The 24324-nt window shown below is 39.9% G+C and overlaps 1 protein-coding gene across 1 annotated transcript in view; it reads left to right on the top strand.

Moving 5' to 3' along the window:
* The first annotated feature begins 212 nt into the window (after positions 1-212).
* The window catches only part of camkv (CaM kinase like vesicle associated), a 45403-nt gene continuing 21291 nt past the window's right edge, over positions 213-24324 (top strand). Inside the window, exon 1 of the mRNA XM_023325755.1 lies at positions 213-498. The gene's annotated coding sequence lies outside the window, so the exon portion shown is untranslated. The remainder of the gene's footprint in view (positions 499-24324) is intronic.

The following is a 24324-nucleotide window of genomic DNA, read 5'->3' on the forward strand; positions in this document are numbered from 1 at the left end:
AAGTCACGGACTCTGTGGTCGCGCTGCTAATTATTAGCGATACGTCGATCGATCGATTTCCCTTTTCAGAATCTCCCATGCGCGCGCGCCCTGTCACATCCACCGGTGTCCGCGCTCGCGCTCCAGCCCCAGCTCAGCCAGCTTTCCTCCTCTCCTCTCTCCTTCCTCCTCTCCTCTCTCCTTCCTCTCAGCTCTCTCAGCTTCCTCCTCTCCTGTCTCTCCCCTTCCTCTCCTCTCCTCTTCCTCCTCTCCTCTCTCTCCCCTTCCTCTCTCTCTCTCCCTCGCCGCGCAGAGCTCGCCGCGCACAGGCACAACAGATGGTACAGTACCACAGGCTGCAGGAGCGCGAGAAATTGGCTCAGAAGTACTTTTATACCTCCGAACTTCGCCGGAACGTTGAGTCTCAGCGGAAGTGGCGGGATTCTCCGTTGACAAAAGTCGACTTTCCGGACAGTCACTGGACCCCCCCGCATTTAGAGGCGCAGTTTTGCTGCCAAGGTAAGTTCGGATTTTTCCTGAAAGGCGTTCAAACTGTTTGTTGTGTGCGTAGAGGAAGCGAGTCCTCTCATTTTTGGGTCATTCAACACTTTTTCGTACAAGTGCAGTGTCCTAAATCGATGTTTGAGTGAAAAACAAGTTGACTGCAGTGGTGACCATTAGATACGTTTATTCAACTTAAAACCAATTTACAAAACACGTGGTTTAACTGTGTCCGGCTCTGATAAATTTACTTGAAAACCCGATTCATTTCAACCTGTCAGATGAAGTTGAAATAAGTAGAGGTATATTTGGCTCCGGAACGGCAAGTTCTGATCAGGAGTTTATTGCAGCACTTCATTATCGCCGTGGCTCCGCGGGAGCACTTCTCCTGCAGCCCGGTGAGGATGCTGCAGCCCGGTGAGGATGCTGCAGCCCGGTGAGGATGCTGCAGCCCGGTGAGGATGCTGCTGTCAGCCGCCCAACCATCGCGTTTAGGGACGTCTGCTAAAAAAAAAAAAATAGGCTGGTGTTGTTGAATGAAAATTCATAACTTTGCATCGTATGGAAGTCCAAAAGTGACACAATCTCATAAATAAATAAAATCAGTAACAAATTAAGAGATCAATTATCAAGTAGATAATCAGGTAAGTAAATAAATTCCAGGAATTGATTTAATCTTTAAGACTTAACCATCGGAATTAATGGCCGTGGCTTATTTTGACCCAGTCAATAAAATTGATTGGATTAACTGTAGATTAGCCAGTCATTAGTTAGAATACATTTGGGGGAATTTAGTGACAGATACGTTATTGAATAATTGAATAAACTTCAATTATTTTCAATTATTTTATAGTAAAGCACAGGATTTCTGAACGCCATAGGTGATTAAACAGAATAGTTATTTTTTTATCTACCTTACAATTTATGCTTAACTGGAAATAAATGCAGTTAAAAGTAAAATTATAATTGTGTTAATGTCGAAATTTGTTTACTGCATAATTAAATATTAAAATGTAAACTTTGGGAGGCGTTTCCATGTTAAAATTATGCATGATTATATTTATTTCATGAGTTCCATCCATTCATCTATATTCTGATCCTCCGGATGAATGTGGCAGAATTACTTAAAATGTGAAACAGATCAGGAGCTGTCAGTCTGCCAGTCCAGCTAGGGTTTTTATTATCAGAAAATAGTGAGTTGATGGTTTCCTTATTTAGCACATATAGAGGACGAAGAAAGTCAACAGTTTTCTAAGAAAAACTTAAATCGGAAACGAAAACTAACAGGTGAAGAAATAGAATAAGATGCAGTCCAGAGTCGGCCTGAGGTATAAGTGAACTCTGAATTCCTTCTGCTTGACCAGGTGCCTCAAGAGTGCTTGAATTTACGGGTTTAGAAACGCACCAGTTCTACACAAAACAGACGAGTAATGAGATTTCGTGGCCTGAGATCTCGTGATATTAAGAGGCTGCAATATTTATCAGCCAAGTGAAATCTGTCTTGTAAACTGCTATCCTGTTCCTCTGTGTGTGGCTCTGAACAGTGAGGCGAGTGTAAACTATTATGAACCCTGGATATGAAAATGCGTTTAGATTGAAACTGTTTGGTATGTGTTTGAGATTCTCATTTTGAAGTAATGCAGGAATGAAGTAGTTTCTGTGATGCTGTGCTGTAATTAGCAGAGCTAGCTAATAAAGATGGCTAGCCAGACTGTTGTGTAAAGAAACTCCTACTAGTTCTATACTGTTTGCTTGGCAGAATGTAGAACAAATGGTGAAGTGATGAGATACAACGGATTTTTTCAGCAAAGAATCCCACGGCTGGCTAATAAGTAGCCACTAAAGTTAGCATGTAGCTTGTGGCTTGACTTGCTACTACATAGCTGTTGAGCTGTTTTTTATAACAGAAACTTGTGTTTGTGAAGGAGAGCATTTTCACAGTTTAATTAAAAAACAAAAACATTAGGACCACCTTAGAACTGGACAAATTTACCAGCAATTTGACATCAAGGCTGAGGCAACGGTCACTTGAACTAAATGTTTTTGACCAATTTGGGGAAAATTTGTGGTAAAATCAGGAAAGATATGTGGAGATTTGTTGATTTAGTTTGAATTTTACAGATTTGTGAAAAACTGGAAGAACTTATTGGTGTAATTTGGAGTCTGGAGGGCCACATAAAAAGCCATGGCGTGCCAGATTTGGCCCCAGGGCCTTGAGTTTGACACACATGAATTCCAGTTGTTTAGGGCCTCATGCCGCTTTCCACCAGCCCTGCTATAATATGTTAGAGACCATCTTCGTATAAGACGTTCATTTGTTCTGCTTGTGAGGTTTGTCACTAACTGTATATTTGGCAGCGAAGCCACGTGCTTTGAGTCCCACAGGAAAAAGAAATCACCCGCAGGAGCATCACCATTATAGATTATAATGGCATTCCTCCTTATGACGTTCCCTCAAGTTGCCAGCGAGCTGAGCATAATGACTTTTTTCTTACAAACCCAGAAGACCTCCTTTGGACCCCCAGGTGTCCCTCGAGGCGGCAGCCACAGCCAGCCGCTTACAGGAAACGGCAGTGGACCACCACGGCCTCCCAGTTTGTACACAATTAGCTCTCCGGGGAAAACGACTCCAACTTTCCCTCGTCATCCGCTCTTAATTCTCTGTGAGCTGCTGGCAATGTGGAGAAGGAAACACTTTTGAGGAGTGCTTTGCAAATGCGACTGTCAGGGTACAAATTTGCAATAGCTGCTGATTTATTGAGGGCAATGGAGACGTTTTCAAATGAACAAGAGAACAGGAGGAGAGGGATACTGATTCTTCTGCACTGTACGGATAGATGGCATTGGGATCTATTAGCACAGATTTACAAAAGCACAAATGTGCTTCTACAAAATAATTTTTTTATTCAGATTATATGTAACAAACCAATAGACAATAATGTATAATTCTGAATTGTAAAGAGTCATTCGGATGTCATTTTTATCAGGTGTTTTTTTCCTCACCTGATAATCCGGTAGACTCGGAGTTGCAACATTTGTTACATTTTCAAGAGGTGTGATTCACCTTTGAGAAACCTTCCCCCCACCTCACCTGAGGTGGCGCCGCGGCAAGAACCACTGAAGGAAACAGCACAAAAAAACTCTGAGGAAGACCCTGAATGCAACTTCCTCCTTTACCAAATGTCACCAAAAATTGAGCAGCGTCAGATTTTAGCAGTCATTGTTGGTGAAAGATCAAAAGCCATTTCTCCCGCTAGACTTGTGCGTTGGTTTTGTTTGTATTTACCCAGAATTCCCTGCGCTATAGTCTGCTTCCTGCTTTAGAAGCGGTCTCTGGTCCGCTTGCATCCACATAGACATTCAAACCGTGCCAGAGTTCACTTCACCCAAACCGAGACATAGGTTTTTAGGCGGGCCACAGTTAACTTTTCTGGTGATTTATGCATTCCCTAACCCTAACCCTCCCCAAATAAACCAGATTTTCAAGGAAAAATGGACTGGAGTTTAATTAAAGCGGACTAAACACGGCTTGTGTGAATGTTTTCTTTGTAAGCTGGTAAATGCTCTTCTTGCCCAGCCTCTCATCTGAGGTGGACGGCCATGTCTTGGTAGTTACTTTCTAACCTAATTCTGCTTTAAACTTCTCCTTATCCTTAACCCTGACCTGTCTCCCATGTTCCTTGGTCTTTATGATACTGTTTGTTTTATTCTCAAACAAACCTCTGAGTACTTCATACAACAGCAGTATTCACACTGACATCAAATTACTAACAGCCAGTTTGTTATTCTTGATTTTATTTAGCCGCATCAGAGTAAAAGGGGTCTGATTACAAATATACACAACACTTTTAAGATTTTTTTCTCTTAAAAAAGTCGAGAAAATCCTCTACACTGGACTAAGATGCTTTAAAATGTATATTTGTGACATGATAAAATTAGGGCTTCAACTAACGAATATTTTAGAAATCGAGTATCCTATCGCTTATGCTGATGATTAACTGCTTAATCGGATTAAAAATTTGGCACATTATATTGATTTATTGTTTAACTTGCACCTTCTATTCCTTTTTTAAATAAGAAGATAAACATTATGGTGCTTAAATTCAATAACGTAGCATTCCTTTAGTGAAATTGAACTGTGGGAAGCCACTTGAGAAGTATTTGGTAAAACGTACTGACAAAGATGTTCTTAACTGAAACGCACAGTTTTGGCTTAATTACTGCTCTGAGTATGTTGGGGTTTTTTCAGCAAATGGCTTTTGCTTTGAGTTTGTACACTCCAGTTAACGATTAATCGACTACTACGTTAGTTCTTTCAATAATCGATTCATCGCAATTAATCTGATTAATTGTTTCCGCCGTATATAAAGTGGGAAGTGTGTTAATACGGCTGTGTTGTTTTTTTATGTCTACGTTTTCCCGTCCATCCGTGCAAAAGGCTGGCCGTTTTGCCGTCTGGAGGATGAACGTAATAGTTCAATACCAAAAGCAGGAACTGTCACCCATTAGGTCAACTGCTGCTGACAGACTCTCACCCCAGGCGGTGTTTTATTCTACTTTTTGACACTTGAAACGATGAGACCGTAACCATAGAGGGCCTTTGGAAGTAACTATGAGGATTTCCGTGTGATGGAGGAGAGAGAAGCCTAATGAAATCAAGCAGAGACAACATCCACCAGATTGTGGAAAAGTTAGATCCGCAGTAATAAGGTAGGACCCGGCTCCTTTCAGTGTGGACTCTGGGTGCAGTCTCTTGCTTTGAAGAGTGAAATCAAAAGCTCAGCCGCTGCAGAGGCCGACTCATTTTGACTTTGCTTAACCCGCATGCGAGGCTCGTCTCATATACACAAAGTCTGCCTCCTTCATTTTACATGAGTTAGTAAAATAAAGGAAGTTCCATAATTAAACATTTGCTCATTAGAAGTCGTTTTCAAACAGCCTGCGGAGGCATTCTGCTTCAGAGAATGCAACGGCGTGCAAATGTGATGTGACACTCCCAGACATCTCGGGCAAAATGCTTCATGTAAACCGTCGGAGGGAATCAAGTCGACTCTCGCTTCCACGTGTTGATTCTTTTGCCGTGACTTAAGCAGCTGTTAAGCCGGACGCAGTTTGATTGAGTTTTGAAATGTCGTTGCTGCTGTTTGCTGTTGCTCCATGAAACAGAAAGCAGAGCTGTCCTCACATGACCGAAGCCATCGCCACAGAAACGGGAGAACACCGAGAGGAACGGCACAGGGAGAGATGGGATGTATCCTGCAGATGGGCGTACAGTATAGAGTGATCTGCTTTTTAGTGGATCAATACCACGCTGTGAGAAGTGGGAGATTAAAAAGAGATGAAAAGGGAGTTAGGTAACTAGAAAAAAAAAACACAATCTGTAGTTGTTAAATGGCTGTTTGAAATCTGCCCGTGAGCTTCTAATCTCATCATGAAAGGATGGATGCTCACATAATGAAAGATGACAGATGAATCTAAAAAGGATAAATTATGCTACATCGGCATTCATGCCCTAAACCAGCAGATCATCAGAATACTTATGAGATTCTTGCCTTATGCTTTCTGTATGCACGACCAGATCAGGCTGCAAACACCAGCCTTTGGAGTGGAAGCTTAGACATTTAAGAGTCTACGGGAATATGCAGAGAGAAAGCCAGATAGCACTGAACAAACAGCAGTGGCTAGCCATATCTGTTTCCATAAGAAACAGCTGGTTTCATATGGACTGTTTTGAAAGTTTCAGACCTCAGCTTTTAATCATTTCTTTACCTCACCTAGAGATGTTTCTCCTTTACTGACCTTCACTACGACCTCTTAAGTTTGTTGAATTAACAGAAACCTGGAAGAAAAACGTTAAATGTGATCACTGCTATGACGTTTAACCTCCTCCTGTTTTTACTTGTTAAAATGTTTTGCGTCGTGTCGGTGAGCGATGCAGCGTCTGCCTCTCACCTTTTACCGCCTCCTGCCCGCTTGACTCTAGCCTTGCCGCTCTGCCGAACAAGTTGCTGACTCAGTTTGACTTTGTTGTCATAAACGAGCTTCTATCAGAGAAGGCTTGAGCAGTAATTATTCTTCAATGGCACGCAGCAGTACCAGTTCAGTTTCTAAGGAGGAAACAGAGTGCATTAAACCAGGAGTGTAGCCTGGCGTGCTGAATGAAACCCCAGGAGACACAGCAGATACAAGACAGAAGGTGTCTTTATTGTGGTCGCGTCTCATTGTTAGAGTAAGGGCTGCTCTAGCGTGCAGCATCAAAGAGCCACCCTGCCCACTATCCACAGATAGAAAAATTGAAGGGGAATTTTAAATGGAAACGGATTAATATTTCACCTCTGCATCAATTCGTGTTGCTACTCTGGGCATTTTTGTGGGCGAGCCGTTCATGTATGGAGAACAAGTGGTGTCGTTTGTTGTGGTCCAGATCTGACTCATCCTATACCGTTGTGCGTTATAATGGAGGACTAATGTCATCACAACGTGGAGGGACTAAGACGAAGCTCCTCCTCAGAACTGTAGTTTCCAAGTTTCTGGGCTTCTGCCTCACGGAGCAGTCCTCCCTCAAACAAATCCTTCAGACTAGCCAGCAGCAATTAGCAGACACCCGGTGGAACATCAGCTGAGTTCATAATATGAGCTACTTCTCAGTGAAAATGTTGTTAAAGGGTTAGTGGTGGAGCCAGGTTGTGATGACTTCCCAAAGGCAGAGTGTCGGAAAGAGCTGAAGTTTCTTAAAGAGACAGAGGCCCATTTTCAATGTGTTAAATTACAAAGTCAAATTTCATTTAAATAATATTTGATATAGAACACTTTTATAACAACTGAAGGTGACACAGTTATTGTGTTATAAAATGGCACTATGTGGCTGGAAAACATACAAAGCTTCCCCTTTAAGTGGAAAAATAAGTGCCAATACTCAGCTTAGTGTCATACCAATATGGATGTACTTTTTTTCTGTTATACAGAAAATACAAAGAACAAAAAAACAGAGCCAATTTTAAATTAACTCCTCATGAGCCAAATTTAAAATGTCATGGATCCACTTTTATTGGCGTCCTCATGGCGTTAAAGTAGTAACACTGAAATAAATAAATTCATTAAACACATTAAAAACAAAGTAGTGATGAGTGCCTTTAAGACTTAAAATTTTAGTAAGCTTACTACTGTTCCTTTTTCCTTCCCTTATATATATATCTATATGTTTATATATATATATATATATATAAATAAAATTGCATATATATATATATATATATATATATATATATATATATATATATATATATATATATATATATATATGCAATTTTTTTCTTCTTCTCAGTGTTAAGCCTGGTCGCAACAAACCCATGGCCGTTTAGCAGTATTATCCAATGCTTTATGCGATGACTGAACACTACCTCAGGACAGTGGTGGGAGGACAGTGGGTTTACTTCACCAGAGCAGGATGTTTTAGCTTTCATGGTCGCCGTAGTCCTCTGGTGTTAGAGCGTAGCGCGGCAGTTACAGGCCGGGAGCGAGCCGCCTGGGCGGTGCGGAGAGCCCAGTGTGCAGCGCTGTTGGGGGAATGCATGTTGACAGAGAAGCGAAGACACCGGTAAAAGTCTCAGTACGCTGAGGGGCAAAATTTAAAAGTGGTTATACTGCATACCGGTTCATACTGGCCATCTTAAAGCACTGCATGTAACAAGATCTTATTGCAAAAATATCCAACAAGACAAAATCCCACAGTATTTACCAGTTAAGTCCATCTGATGAAACACTGTAAAGTTGCTCTATTAGCTGCTTCAGCTTTTATTGAGCCTGAGAAATTAAGATGTGTTCTTTAGACAAGACTCATATTTTGAAAGTAAGACAAAAAAAAGAAGCATTTTCCCAACTTAAGTTGCACAACATATCCATGACCGGGATCATGGATATGTTGTGCAACATAAACTTGACTGTAAATGAGTTGTTGAGAATGTGACTAACATTACAGCTAAATTACAAATATATTTCTAATTATAATAAAGTCCTTTATTGAATTGCTGAACTCTAAGTCCCTACATTAAACTACTGCATTAAATCTGTGGAAACTCTGACAGGATCAAAGAGACTGGAACTAAAAGATAAAAGTTCATCTTTGACCCTGTCAAGATAAACTTTCAATACATAGAGGAGTCTTAAGGACACAAAGTGCACAAACCAAAGACATGACGTTCGAGACAGGAAAAAGTATTGTAGCGTACCTCTTACAGGTTCAGAAAGAGCTGCAAGCATCAGCCGGCAACCAGATGATGCTTGTGTGGGTTCTGGGATCATATGTGATGCGTGTGGCATCGCCTGTGTGCATTGACCTTTGGACAACTAAGGAAAATGGCTGAGTGACAATGTAAAAGACTCATTGAGCAACCCACTGACATAATCTCTAAACTGATGATTCATTTATTTCATGTGACAGTTCATCTTTCAGCGTTCCCCACATTTTACAGGGGAAATTATTGTAGTCACAATATTTTACTGTTTGTGATGGAGAAAGATGGGAGACAATGAGAAGAAAGTTGAAGAAAAAAGCACCAGTTGTAGCATAAATGTCAGCATCTAATAAAACACAGCATAAGCAGATGTTCTGTACTGTAAAAAGAATGAGCACATTCGCAAACAGCATTTCCTGTGGGCATAATCAGTCCTCACTATTAGAGCAACAACCTTTAGCAGTGTCCTGAATGAACATGGACCAACTGGAATACAGATGTGACTTAGAAAGATGTCCAATGATAATGCCCTCCTATGAGGCAGCAGTCTGGTGACTCTTGAGGGTCTTAGTGGAATTGTTCTCAGTACTCACTGAAAGATTACCACTATTAACTTTTTATTTTTCATTAAGATGAAAAGTACTCTTACTGCTCTAGTTTACTCAGACCCCTAGTCGTGGCAAATGGCCGCTTGAGTCAGGTTCTAGTTCTTTTTCTTTCTGGCAAACATCTTTCAAAATGGCTGCCATGGTGGTAACAGAGAATATATGTTTGCACTGAAATTGGCGGTAGTTATTGCCAGTGGTGAGCTCTGCTAGCCAAAATGTTAGGTTCACTAACCACTAATTTACTGAACAAGAATATTAGCTCCACTTACACTAAAACGCTAAACACATAAGAATAGCGCAAGCTAATGCTAAACACATAAAAATAGCGCAAGCTAATGCTAAACTGCTAAACACAAAAAAATTAGTAGCAGCTGAGAATAAATTTTCATACATAAAAACTTTTTCTCTGCTAGCGCTAAACCATTACACACATAAAAAATAGCAGGAACTAATGCTAAATGCCTACATTTCTGCAGAAGCTAACACTAAACTACTAAACTCATAAAACAAAATTAGCGGTAGCTAACGCTAACCATCAAGATAACTGTTTCTCAGTTTGTCTCACATCTTCATCTCCTTACAGTTCACAACGATTAGGACACGCAAACAACAAAGTCATCAGCTTCAGTATTAATATCGGATTTTGCTACTTTAAAGTTGTACGAATAGGATGAGCAAAGTCAAAAACATATAATGGAGCATAAATTTGCCCCCCAAGTCATAAAAATGGGTAACATTTTATGGCAATAAAAGGCTAAAACAATATTGTCTTAAAATTAAAGTGGCTAATGTGAAATATGAAAAACATACATGCGGGGTTAAGAAGGTAATTTTGTTTTTTGCTTAATTATTAAAGATTATTTACAGTCATATGTTGCACTACCGATAGAAAACCTTTTAAACCAATTTGAATAACGAACTGAAGTGACTGCAGTGTTTGATAACTGTCAGTTGGAATATATGCATGGTTGGATTGAAATGACATTTTGTATAAAGTGTCTTGAGATGTGAATTGGCGCCATATAACTTGACTGAACTGAATTGAAAATAAATCATTTAAACGCTGCGGACACATTCTCGTAAAGAAGTCGTGTGTTGGTCGACTACTACATGTCCAGCTTCAGAATATCTACGAGGAGCTCGCTTACCTTCACATTGATTTGGTCTCAAAGAGGCACTTTCAAAAGAAAACAGACTAAATGTTTTGAGCCATCCAAAGGACGTGCCTGCAGTTCCACCGAGGCATGAAAAACTCTTGGACAGTTCAGCATCTCATGGGAATGTAGAAAAGCCTTCCCCTTAACGCTCGAGACATCCTGACAATTCACTTCAGGACAGAGGTATTTATGATCAAGCAGACTGTTGGCTATTTATGGATTGAACATGTCCTGAAAAGAGTCACATAAATAATAAATAAAATTGACTGTAGAGGCCGAGCGTGCGTGTGGCCGTGTGCAGTTCTGATGGAGGGAACAGAAATCTCACGTGTTCAGGTGGATGTGAGTCGTGAACCTGAAAGAAAGAAAGAAGTTAGGAAAGGCTGGTGCAGCTCATGTGGAGTCAGGCCCAAAATTATTCATACCCCTGGCAGGTTTAGGTTGAAAGTCAACATATTGTTTAATTGTTAAATTAAACAATATGTTTCTTCTGAGTGTAAGTTATAGGAACATTTTGCTGTGATCCTGCCAGAGTCTTGACTTGGATCTAATAGAAAATCAGTGGAAAGAGCAAAAGAATAGGGTGATGGCAAAGTGGACTTCCAAGCTTAAAGGGGTAGTATTATGTATTTTCTAGCCATATAATATCCTTTTATAGCACAATCAAGTAATTATGTTACCTTCAGTTGTTATAAAAATATATAATATATTGTATATATCAACCATGTCTTAAAAGAAATTTGACTTTGCAATTTGATATCTTGAAATTGGGCCTCTGTCTCTTTAAGAAGTTGATAATCTTTCCAACACGTGCAGGATGTTCTCACACTAATCATTATCATCATTAAGTCTCTAACAAAATTCTTTGGAGCATTGCACAGAGAAATAGTTCATATGATGAGCTCAGCAGATACACACTTTCACTAGGTGATTGCTAATTGCTGCTGCCGCTAGTCTGGAGGAGCTAAGTGAGTCGTGCTGCTCTGTGAGGCGGAAGCTCAGCTGGAGACTGCCATGGCAACCCCAGAACGGTTGCCATGGCAGATTACAGGATTTCTCAAACATGCAAGAGAGAATCAAAGCAACACTCCAGGTCTGTTTTTGATGAGGGAATAACATTACAATATGTAATATATTTAACACAACTATTAACCATTTCATGCATAGTGGTCACTACAGTGGACAGCTATCTAAAAGACATTTTCTTGTGCTTCCTGTGGATTTTTATGTCATAAATGCACACAGACCACTGAAGTGGACACTAATGCATCATAAAATATACCATCAACTACTGGCCATCAGCTGCAAATGCAAGAAATTATTTTTGTTAAATACAATATGGCCGACAGACAAAAAAGCATGAGAACCGACCCGGTCCCTCCTTCTACTGTAGACGACTCTTGCAAGTAAAAAAAATATTGTGACATCAGATAACCCCTAAGGAACAATACTACTGATGTATTTTTCAAATAACAACTTTGTATTTGGACAAAATTACAATTGATCACATAAAAATAAAAAATAAAAATAAAATTATTTTTACAAAAAAACTTTCCTACCTTTTTTATGCCTTAAGAAAAGAATTTTAAAAAATGGAAAAAAATTCTGACACAAAGGATCATAATTCATGCACGAGAGGGTTAAAAGAAGGGCAAAATGAATTTTGGAATGTCTTTGATAAAATCTAATAATATCCAGTAATCATTTCACATTGCTTTTATTATCTGTTGGGAGATTTCTGTCTCCTTCCCCCCCAAAAAGTAAGCTTCTTAGATGATTAAAATCAAAATCCGCCTGGGTCTGAACACTTATGAGTTTAAATTTATTTTAGATTACACCCTCAATCACAGAATTACTTTTACGTCACAAAAATAGACAGAAATTCTCAACAGATAACTAGTTCATTGTGTAGAGCGTGAACAAATGTCTCCACTGCTTCTAAGGATCTACAAGACAGATTTTAAGTTTTATGTAGTTCTACTTTTGGCATTGAAATCCCTATCTGTCAGGCACCTGTGTCATGTAGTAACTTAGAGAAGAATTTATGTACACTAAGAAGAAAAAAACAGATTGCCGATTTTTACTACATTTTATTACTGCTTTAATAATTAGACGCTCACTTCTCAACCTGTGGGAAATCCACGTTGCTCAGCAGATTAAGGAAGAGTAAGAATACGCTGGGAGAGCAGGTGGTAGTCATGAATGAGCAGCTTTAATGAAAATCATTCAGAACAACAGTTCCAGCTCAGCCTGTATGAAAGAGACGGCAGCAAAACTCCCATTCATATGATAATTTACCTCCTCAGCGACAAACAACTTGAATAGAAACTGAAATCGAATCTTCTTAATTTAGCAGTATGATGAAATCACAGACAATCCTGCAAAGCGCCGAGCACTGTGGCTTTGTAACCAAGGCAACCAACTACAGGTATGGTATTTGGTCAGATTAGCCGGTGAATGTGGAGCGCTTTCACGGTGAAAGGGACGTTACCAGCTGGATGTGTTGCTTCCTTTTTGAGGTCGTTTGTGCGTCTCCTCGAGGTTTCACTTGACGATCAGATCAACACTTGCTGCAGAACGCCGCAGAGCTGTGAGGCTGAAGGCCCGGTTCTGGCTGGAGAGGAGCGCACCACAGACCTAAGTGGAGGTGGATGCCTCCATTAGCGGAGAGGATTCGCACCCCAGTCATTCGTCTCACTTCCTCCCACTGCATTGACCTCCGGTCACATGTCCTGAGACACCTGGCGCTCTCCAATTGTTGGGACTCTCTCTCGCTCTTCCCATCGTCAGACATTGAGAGTCAATTAGCATAGACAAAGTAAGGGAAGAAGGGAAGTATATTTAGGTTCAGACTGCTACTATCGATCTGAGGAAGCCGTTCAGAGTCAGGGCCGCTTTTGTTTTTCATTCGCGTGGGAGGAAAAGAAGCACCAGTCCGACTTTTGTGGTGGAGAGGAAGCTTTTGGAAAGCAGTGGAGCTGCTTTCTAGTTGTGTTAGCGTGTACGGGACAGGCTAAGCGTTCATCACAGAGCCAAACATTACAGGGCTTTACTGCTAAAAAATAAAGATTAACATAGCATTTCCTTGCTAAACATGTAGCAGCAGCACAGACGGCCCCAACCCTAATGTCAGCGTCCACAGTTCACATTTCTAATCAAGTTCCATGAATGATCAGGAGTTCCTGAAACACTGCAGAGCTGGACAGGAATAATCATGCTCTATTAGGCGTTTAATACCATTTATCTAGTTTTTTTATTCTTGCTTTGTATTTCTCTTTTGTGATGTACTTCCTACTGTAAAGTGCCTTGGTCATCCATGTTATAATTTGTTTTAAGTGCTCCCTAAATAAAGCAATCAATCAATCACTCTGATGGTTAAATAATCTAAATACCAGATCAAAAAATAAATATTGTTGTGCAGCTCATATGTCTATTTACTCAATAATTTAGCAGCAGAAAAGGTTTTTGATGCTCATGGTGCTGTCAATCATGCTCATGTGCGCACAGCTTTCCCCTCCTCCCCTCAACCCCTAGTTTACTTAGCCACTGATGAGCAGGGGCACAACTACATACTTACTGACACAACAATTACGGGACACAACAATTAACAGTCGAATACGAGACGATTCCGTAGTTTATGGGACGGTTGGCAACCCTAACAAAACAACAACAGTCGCCTGTCATTTTAGCCTAACTTAAGCTAACCTGAATATTTCCAACTCTCTTGTTGATACACTGACATTACTTACCTACTGTCTTTCAACCACTTTGAAAAGCTTTTCTTCATCCCTCCATCATTTTTATCCCTCCCCTTTGTCCTTATTCTGTTTTGTGCCCCAGAGTTTTTTTCTGCCGCCCCATCTTTAGCTCCCTGTTGTCGAGTACACTACTACTATTCAAATTTAAAAGAAAAACAAACGCGCCTCAGTGCGTTCTCAAAGGAACGCCTGCCCAAGCTACCTGTATATGTATGTGTGTAATGGGGAGGGGCCATTACACACATACTCCCCATGTGTATGTGCCTGTGGTGAAGAGACAGGGTATAGGGGGGAGGGGATAATCAGTGCCGTTCCTCTATTGCTGATCATTTCATGCATGCTCAAACAGCTGTTAAATACAGAAAATCCTGACTAGAAAAAATTTCCCCACATTGTTTTGGGGCCCCCTCTAGTGCAGCGCTCCTATGCGTTGCATACAGTGCATACCCACTTTTTGCGCCACTGCTGATGAGGGTCGGGAGCGGCGCGGTGCATTTCTTCAGCTTGCAATAGTAGCAGCAGTAGGAGGTGCAAGAGCTCGATCTTTTCACAGATATCTGTCTCGTATTATACTGTCATGACATGGTGACAGTTTTAACAAATGTGTGAAACACATATTTAAAAAAAACAAAGTTATATACTGCAGCTTTAACTCAATTAATTTTTATTGCCTCCCACTTCTAGATTTTTGTCGTTCCTGAGACAGGCGGGCTCAAAAATAACAAAAATGCCAACAGTGGTGTTTGGTTTTGCTCATATTATAGTGTTTCCTCTTTTCTTAGAAATCCAGACAGAAGCTGCTGAAAACACGTTTGTGTGTGATTTACACTTCCTTTCGATACTTTGCTGAGTGGATACAAAGCATTCGCGAGACAAATGTGTTTTTATTGCTGCCAGTTTTTCTCTGCTGCTCTTTTCTACTTTCAGAGTTATGAGGTGAAAAAAAAAAAGAGTACAAAAAAAAAAACGGGGAAAGTTTAGAAAACTTCATTGCAGATATGTGTTAGATAACACCCTCTTTGCAACATGCTGAATAAAACAGTAAGCTGAACTGGAGTGCTATGCTGGACCTATAAGAGCTGGAACCTTCTACCTATGTGAAGGACAAAAGTGATCACACTGTGGGTGTAAAACATGCATGAGTGCCTGGAACAATTTAAGCACTGGCTGGAATGTGAACTAGATTTTGTGTGTACATAGAAGTGTTGCCGGTATGGGGATGAAGTTTGGTTTGGCTCCGTTGATGAGCAGGTGGGCTTAGCCGTTGGGCAGACGGTGCTGTGATTCCGTCCAGACCGTCGAGGCTAAACGCCGCACTGCTCAGCGCTCCTCGCCAGGTCAGTGTTTACAGCAGACCGGAAATCTGCTGCAGAGTCATTCTGTTTTCAACAGTAGCTACATTTCCATTAGAAATGTGTACAAAACCTTGTCCACATTTGCTAATGTCACAAAAAACAAACAAAAAAAACCAAACAATTGCTTTGTTTTCATTAAATAAAAAACGCAATTAGAACCACACGTGAATCACGTAATAAGTCATTATAAAAACAATCCCCCGACCACTTGTTCTTCTGCTTCCACCGGTGGTAACATCTGGTTGTTGATCACGTGACTCGTGTGATGCGAAAACAGTCTTTCCATTGCAGCTTTGCGAAATACACAAATTTCGATATGGCTGGAAAAACCGCCTCACCTTAGTGCAAAAACGTCTTATCGAAAAACATGAGTTTATTTTTTCTTTTAATTATGTTTCCATTAAATAAATTCATTTTCATAAATTAAATTTGTGCAAGTTTAAGATTTATGGAAATGCAGCTATTGAGGCAGATTTGGTTTTAGGAGTATGTTCATCTGTGTACACAATAAAAATCAGCATTTTTTTCCTCAACAAATACTTGGGTCATGATTTTTTTAATTATTTTTTTTATTAAATGGTTCTAATCCTAATTGTGCCCTACTTATGAAACTATGTCTGTTTCTGTTTGAATTTCTCTCAGATCAGCTTTATCCTTTAAAATGAGTAAATAGTATTTTGAACAGAAGAGTTAAAAGAACCTCTTTGGGAGTGAGGCATAAAAAATTGGCATTTCAAAAAAGAAGGTGTGTTTAGGTGATTTTATTTTTTTTGGGTCCTGTCTCAGTAAACAGCGTCATTCCCCCTGATTCTTTAATCTTTTTTTAGAACATTACAAACATAAACTGCCATGTATATTGTATGAAACTGTATGCAGTGTACCAGATAATTGTGAAGTGAATGGACAATTATATGTGCTTTTCAAAAACGTGGAGTCAGTATTTTGTAGAATCACATTTTGTGGTACATCTCCATCAGCTTTGTGTTTTAAAGGAGACAAAATATGAAGAAACTGAAGAGGCATCGATTGTTTTGTGAGACTTAAAAATAGTCCAAATTTTAGCACATTTATGATGTATTTTTATCTTTAAATTCAAAACATCTGTTCACAGTTCACAAACCACAGGATTCATACTTTCCCCCCTCACTGCATTACTTGTCACATTTCAAACAACACTAGCTAATATTTAGTTTTTTTCATATAATTACTGCTCAGTACAGCAGTTTATATTCTTCCTTCACACATTATTTTCACAGTTTGTCAGTTTCCGGTGTTTGGGATAAATTAGACGTTCTCGTCAGCGCTATTTCCTTGGGCTATAAGCAAAAAAAAACAAACAAACAAACAAAAAATAAAACAAATTTCAGTGATTTTGGTTAGACTGTGAAATATTGTTACAAAATATTCTGCCTCGCCATGCAAACGGTTGTCACACATGGTGCAGGAAATCTTTAAAGCGTGATTAATTATTTTTGAGCATTTCTCAAATCTGAATGCAAATCAAACGACATTTGCCTGAAAAAACACAGTGAACGGTAGAGAAATGCTCAAAGTGTTCATGATAGTGTTTAGTACGCAGAGGGAAAAAGTGGGGGACGGTGGTAGCGAGGTGGTTTAGCATTTCAAACACCAACTCAGAGCAGCTTCACTTCGTAATTATGGGGTGAGCATTCAGGAATGTACGCTCAAATCCAGAGTGATAGACAGCTGCATTCAGCTGAGTTTGGTTGTAATTTGCATCGTTCGTCTTCATAATCCTGACATTTTTTTTTTTTTTTTTGATGCAAATCAGTTTTTGCCTCCTTCGTGTTTGGAAAAATAGACGATGAGCATGAGTGAGAGATGTAACTGGATCATCGTTATTAACTACGACAAATCAGAGTAGTGACTACAAACACGAGTGTAATGGAGTTGATGTATTTGTCAGAACTGTTTCAGGATGTTGGAGGATCCCATAAGAGGAAATGTACAAGTATTTATTACTTCCTGTTGCTGCCATTAAAGCGGCAGTGTAATTCTATTTTATAGCACAATCAAGTAGCTATGTTACCTTAAGTTGTTATAAAGAGGCTTTATATATCAATAGACTTTGTATTACAACACCTCGTAATTGGGCCTCTGTTTCTTTTAGAAGCTTCTGGTCTTCCTGAAGCTCCGCCTTCAGGAAGTCATCACAACATGGCTCCTCTTAAGAATTGCACCTTGAAGGCGGGGCTAGGTCCACCCAGGCGTTTGCACAACTGAACGGTTGTTTGCCACAGGAGAGTAAAGGATCTCTCAAACATCCTTTAATGTTTGAGAAGTCCTTTAATTAAGGCAACAATCCAGGTATGTTTTGGATGAGGGAATAATGTAAAGCTCCTAGATGTCAATTTTGTACAACGCTTTGACATTGTCAAAAAATGCTGCTGTTACAAGAGGGTTTTTGGAGTGCATAGGATTAAAAAACATCAAAATAAATCTAATGATTTTGTCTTAAATTTAGCAGATTACTTTCTAATCAAAAATGAACTTCCTGTGGAGATAATTGCTAGATAGAAAGGGCCAGCACCCTGAATAAAACATCAAACTGGACTTACAACAGTGTGCCGCATGGAACAAGTGTGTTCATTATATGAAATGAATTGTTGAGTGTTTCAATTATCTAGCTTAGATGAACTCTCCTGTTTATGTGGGAAAACAAGTTCTGAGGAGGATGATGACTGAAAAAGTTTTAGTTTGTCAAAGGTAAAGTTTTGCTTTCCTTGCCTCTAATTTCCCCACATTGTTTTAGGTCTGTGAAGATAAGATAAATTAGTGAGTAATGTTTTTGCTGTGAATGCACTCACAGGTAGGTGCGCAATGCTAGGTGTTTGGTCATTGTCGAAAATTTAGTTATTGACTCTTGCGCAGCGTTTGATTTGACAGAATGTGTCCAAATAGTAAGGAAAAAGATACCCTTTCATTTGCATACGGTGAGTTTTTTGGGCAGCAAAACAATTAAACAAGACAGTGAAAAGTAGGAAAAGTAATGTCACCAGTTCTGATGAGGCTGAACACTGTGAAGTCCACAGCACTGATCCCAGTGCACATGCACTATTCAGAATAAGAGCACATCAAAAGTACACATCTTTCAAAGACATGAAAGACAGGACTTGATTTTCCACAAAATACTGCTTTTGTTCTCACAATTAGCCAACAACTTACCAATGAAACACGCTTCTCAGAATCCCATCTTCATTAGACAGCAGCTTTAGACAAATCATCCTATTTTATATTATGCTACATATTGTTCATGACATAGTTTGAAACATCTTTCAAAAAAAGTGGGTTTTGAGAAGCTCTGCCTCAAACTCCAACAGCTGCTGGGTGCATCAGCCTCAGCCTCTGTATCAGCTCCCCCCCCTCTCTCTCTCAGAAGCCCCTTTTCAAGCTGTGAACTATCTGTTTTCAGTTCAGTGAAACGATGATATAAGGGAGGAATAAAAGGAGCATCCTCTCCCAGATGGAGAATAGAGCTGTTCAAACTGAATGAGAGGAGCGAGTGGAAGACGGAGCCAGCACACACTGCTACGCCGAGACGGAGTAGAAGCTAATGAGAGCATGAGACACAAACTTTCACTGGAGACGGGGAAACGTGTAACTCGGTGCGACAGAAAAAAAGAGATGTGGCAGAAAAATACCTTGCTTTTGTGTTAAAGTTAAAGAAAAAATGGCTGCCCTTTTACTTGCTAGATTTTAAAGTCAACCTGTTGTCACTTTGTATGGATTATTTTATTGTATCTTGTATCAGTGACATTAACTGATTAGCCAAGCTACATTTGCATTTTCTACCAATGAGTTTAGGACTCATCGGTGCTTTGGTTGTTGCTCCTTCCTATTTGAACCTGGTTCTTCCATAAAGACATGAGCTTATCTCACTACAGTTTAGATTTATAGCCAAAATTGGGACAAATTGGGCCTAAATACATACAGCAGAGAATAAAACCAAATGAGATCTGCTCATTATAGTGCAAATAGGAGCAGGCAGCTTTCCCCTTTGAGGAAAGGCAGAAAGGTGCAGGCTTTCAATAGACTGTAACAAGCGCAGGTCACGGCACAATAAATGCACACGTAGCTCCACCCTGCTCCGCTCTGAAATGGTTTGTACTTGACTTAGCCTACAGTTACAACAAGCGACAAAATGGAGCTGGAAGATGCTAAACAAAAGCTAAGAACAGGAGAATTTATACTGCTTACTCAAATTTTGGTCTAAAAACAGAAGCAGTAATAGCTTAATTAAAATTGGCCTGGGCTTACTTCTGGCTCTGGCCTCTAATTAATGCTAAGTAGTTGGTTTGGTTCGGGCGCGGGCCGGGTTGGATCTAGGTCTCATCTGTTTTGAGAGGCCATTTTGTCCAACATTAGTGTCTGACCTTATATATAGTCTTCTAGAAGAATGTCAACAGTTGCCATCGAAAACATAGGAGTTGATGACTGCAAAGACTGGGCCATCAGCGTCATAAGCGCAATTTGACATTTTGAAAATACATTTGCTTAATGGAAACTCGGCAATTTCAAACAAGCTCTTGTTTTTCGATAAAACATTTTGACGCTATGATGAGGTGTTTTTTTTGGCTCATGAAGTTTATTTTTGCAAAACTGCAATGGAAACACTTTTTTTCACATCACACGAGTCACATGATCAACAACCGTATGTTGCCACTGGCACAAACCGCAAAGAAGAAGACGACAGAAAGTAGTAGAAGGATGATGGCGCAGCATTTTTCTTCTTTTCGACTTATCATGTGAGCAAACATTTTTGTGTGTCATTTTAATTGCGTTTCTTACTTAATGGAAACACAGCAATTGTAAAATCGTGTTTCTTTTCGACAATATCAGGATATTATTTTGCCAGCTGATGTTTTCTTTTCCAGTCTGCTATCTTCCTTCATCTTCACGATGTTGTTGGTTTACAAACGTTCTGCAGCAAACCTCAAACGTTTCACAGACCTGACTGTGAAACGTGAAAAAAAAAACCCTGATGTTTGTGGTTGTAATGTGACCAAAGGTAAAAAAAGCTAGAAAGGTTTAAGTACTTTTGCAAAGCACTGTAACAAAGCTTTAAAAGTCAATAAATATAACATTTAAGACATGCTTGAAGCCAAACATAATGCTCCTGTCTGTCTTGTTATCTCATCTCCCAAACAAGGTTATGAAGTTAATCAAAAATCATTTCCATATTTCGGGGCAGCAAAAGATGAGGTGATAAAGACGTGCTTTTGTTTGGGGTTTTTGTTTTTGTGAACTTAAATGCTCCAATTCATCATGCAGGGTGCAAAAGTTTACAAACAAAGTTTTACTTAGGGGTTTAGTGAAAAACAGAAAACATTTTCTGCACAGCAGCAAGTCGAGTTTGGTAAGTAATATAGCTGGATGCTGGAGATGCTCTTCCCAGAAGGGAGTCAGAACACATTTAACAGGTGAATTAGATTAGCTGTCGCTGCAGGTGACGACTAGATGGAACCAGATAACGTGGAAAATAAAAATACAGGACGGAAAAGAACTTTCAGATCCTAGTCTGATTTAGCCGACTGCAGGATAAAAAAAACAACAAAACTAATCCTATATGAAATAAACCAATCTGATCAGATCAGAATATGTCATTAACTGTCTCCTTTAAGTTTAATTTCACTAGCCAAACCCAGGGTTGATTTCAGAGCATCAGAACTGAGAAATAATTTAAATAGAATCTGTCTAACGACACAAAGCAGGCTGTAAGGTCTCAAAAAGCAACAAACCTTGTTCAATTTTAAGAAATTCAAGAACAAAGTCACTGAAACCTGTCAAGCTAGACAGATTTAGAAAAAAATATTTTTGAAGCACTTGGGCTCCAGAGAGGGAAAAATGGCCTCCAGGACGGAGTTGGTAACCAAAAAGAACAATGCCCATCTTGTATTTGTCAAAAAACATATGGATGATCCTCCAAAACATTCTCTGGACTAACGAGACCAAACGGGATGTTTTAGGAATAGTGTGTCTTTACACCTGAAGCCAGTGTACAATAATTATCGTATTTGTACGATAATTGTGCCCTGTGTACGATACACAATCAATAATCCCAAAAAATAGCCACATGTACAATAATTTGACCATTCTGTAAATGTGTGGTTGTAATAGGTTGTAATCAACCTGTCTCTACTGTCTGTCAGAGTTTTTGGGGGGTTTTTGTGAACCCTGAAGGCATCTGTTTTGGAAAAGGAATGAAGAACACCTTAGCCTTGTGGGGCTGCTGATGAATCCCCTCCATACTGACGCCACTGAGAGCCTGTTAGACGCCATTCAACACTAACCTGACTGTAGCGCACCAATAGGCTTGTTGTTTTGGTCGTGATGTGTGTACAATAATTTCCCTGAAAATACAATAACATTTTACTGTGAAGTAAAACTAACAGGTGAAACACAGATGAACGCTGTCAGTTTGTTGAAGGAGCGGACGGTCAAACATAGCCGATAGCAGAGAATATGATTAAAAAGTGATTTTACTCTCATTTCTCACTGTGCTGAGTTTCATTCAGAGATAATGGGATACTGTATAACGCCTGACATGAGGCAGAACTGTCCTAAAAGTGGGCCGCTGTGTGTTTGTAACAGAAGATCCAGCACTAGACTGTCGCCTTCTGCTGCAGTCAGTCTCCTAACACTCACACAGCTTCGCCTTGCCGCGGGGAATCAGCTCTTCCCGCGGTGGCCGTCGCACCAAAACCCTCACTTCAAATACAATCCACTTAAAGTCGGCTCTTGTTATTTTCATAGATAGCATTTCTCGAGTTCACCGCCCATAATTTGTTTCTCCTGTGCTCTATCAATTCCCCCGTCAGCAGTCCGGAGGGACTTTCAATTAGCGCCGGTCGGACATTAAAGCGGCGCCCGTTTTATTTATCCCCGCCTTTGGATGATCATTTTTCATGTAATGTCGATTTTATGCGCGGCAATTAAAATTTCTGTCCACTGAAGCAGCGTACAGGAACAGGGAGCTAATGAGATTGGCTGGTGCTCTGCAGACGAGCGCTAAGCTTCTTCATGTGTAAGTCACTTCCCGAGAAAATAACAATAAAAAAGAAGGAAGAAAGAATAGTGAGGGAGTGCGTAAAAATGTTGATTAAAGCAGAATAGGATGATTTGGAGCTTGAGTCAAGATCTCGTGTACTAAGAAACGCCGATCCCAATGTGCTTGGAAATGGAACAGAGATCACATTCAATTTTATTCACTCCAAAGTGTAAATAATTGTCTGAAAACCCACTACTCTCAGACTGCAGGGTGTTGCTTGAAATTTTGGATCAGCTCAAAACTGTTAGCAGTTTTAAGCTAAAGCATAAAGCTTAAAAATGTTCACTTCCATCAAAATTAACCGCATGCAAGATAAACGTGACAAAATACAAACCAATTCAATAAATTAGAATATTATTCAAAAGTTAATTTACTTCAAAAATTTGACCAAGTCAAGTTTATTTTTATAGCACAGTTCAGCGAAAAGGCACTGCAAAGTTCTTTACGTCATAAAAACACCAATTGTCGACCAATTATGGAACAAACAGTGAACAGCGTCACATCATCGCAAATTGTCAAGCAAGTATACATCAAATATGTTGATCAGCAGTTCCAGTTGCTGGAACTGGAACTGCTGATGTTCCAGTTCCAGTAACTGGATAAGTCCCTCCGGTTTTTCACAGATCTGCAAAATTCACACAAAATCCCCGATAAATCAGCAGATCCCCACGTTTTTTCTGACTTTATTGACATTTTTTCTGAAAACTGGTCAAAATCATTGGGTTTTATTGACTGCTGCCTCATCCTTACTTGATGTCAAGTTGTAATCCGTGATTGATACAGTGAGGAATAAAAAGTCACACTTAACATCACACATTAGCGCAAATATTGCAAAAAAATTCCTTGCAAGTATTTCTAAATTGGTGCCACAAAACCTATGATTTTGATTACAAAAAGCCCCCCACAAAAACAATCGTAAAATCCTGGAGGCACAACTATTTATTAATATTTTAACAGTTTAATGGGCTTTATCAATACACTCTGGCAAAACCGGCCCTTTAAGAATGTTGCGGTTCTTAAAGGGCCAGCCCAAAAATGAAGCTGAGTTTGACACGCCTGCCTCAGAGCCTCCATCTATAACTAATATGTAACGTGACTCTGCTGGACGAAGAGTGGGAGCCTCCGTCTTATTACTGCGATGCATTCAGTGAACCAATCACTCAGTTTGACCTTTCTGTTTAATGCGAAAGCCTGTTTTCGGCAGTCTGTGTTTATAATCCGTAAAATCTGAATAATCTGAGGAACATGGAGGAATCCTTCTCCCTGTTTATCCCTGTGAATGGAGCAGGGAGCGCTCAGTCGCTCACTCTAAAGTTGCTCCAGGTTTCTTGCATCCGTCGTCTGTCTTGCTCCGGTCTGACCTCCGCCACACATTAACCACATCAGCCGGGTCCGCAGTCGCACATTCAGACAATACTGTTATCATCCGGTTATTTTTTGTTTTATTTGTTGTTGGGTTTTGTTTTTTTTTTTTCCTTCATTCGCCGCGCTCACAGCGCTTCCTTGCATCACACCGGAACGACATGAAGGTACACTGCTTCTGACAGCGGAGACGTTTCCCAGGCTAAAATTAGAAATAGTGGGTGCATTGTTTGCAAATAGGAGAGGACAGAAAACGCTCCGACTACAGCAGATATAGTAGGGAATAAATAAAGGGGGCTCA

Source organism: Xiphophorus maculatus, chromosome 20 (genome assembly GCF_002775205.1).
Source record: "Xiphophorus maculatus strain JP 163 A chromosome 20, X_maculatus-5.0-male, whole genome shotgun sequence".
Classification (NCBI taxonomy): domain Eukaryota; kingdom Metazoa; phylum Chordata; class Actinopteri; order Cyprinodontiformes; family Poeciliidae; genus Xiphophorus; species Xiphophorus maculatus.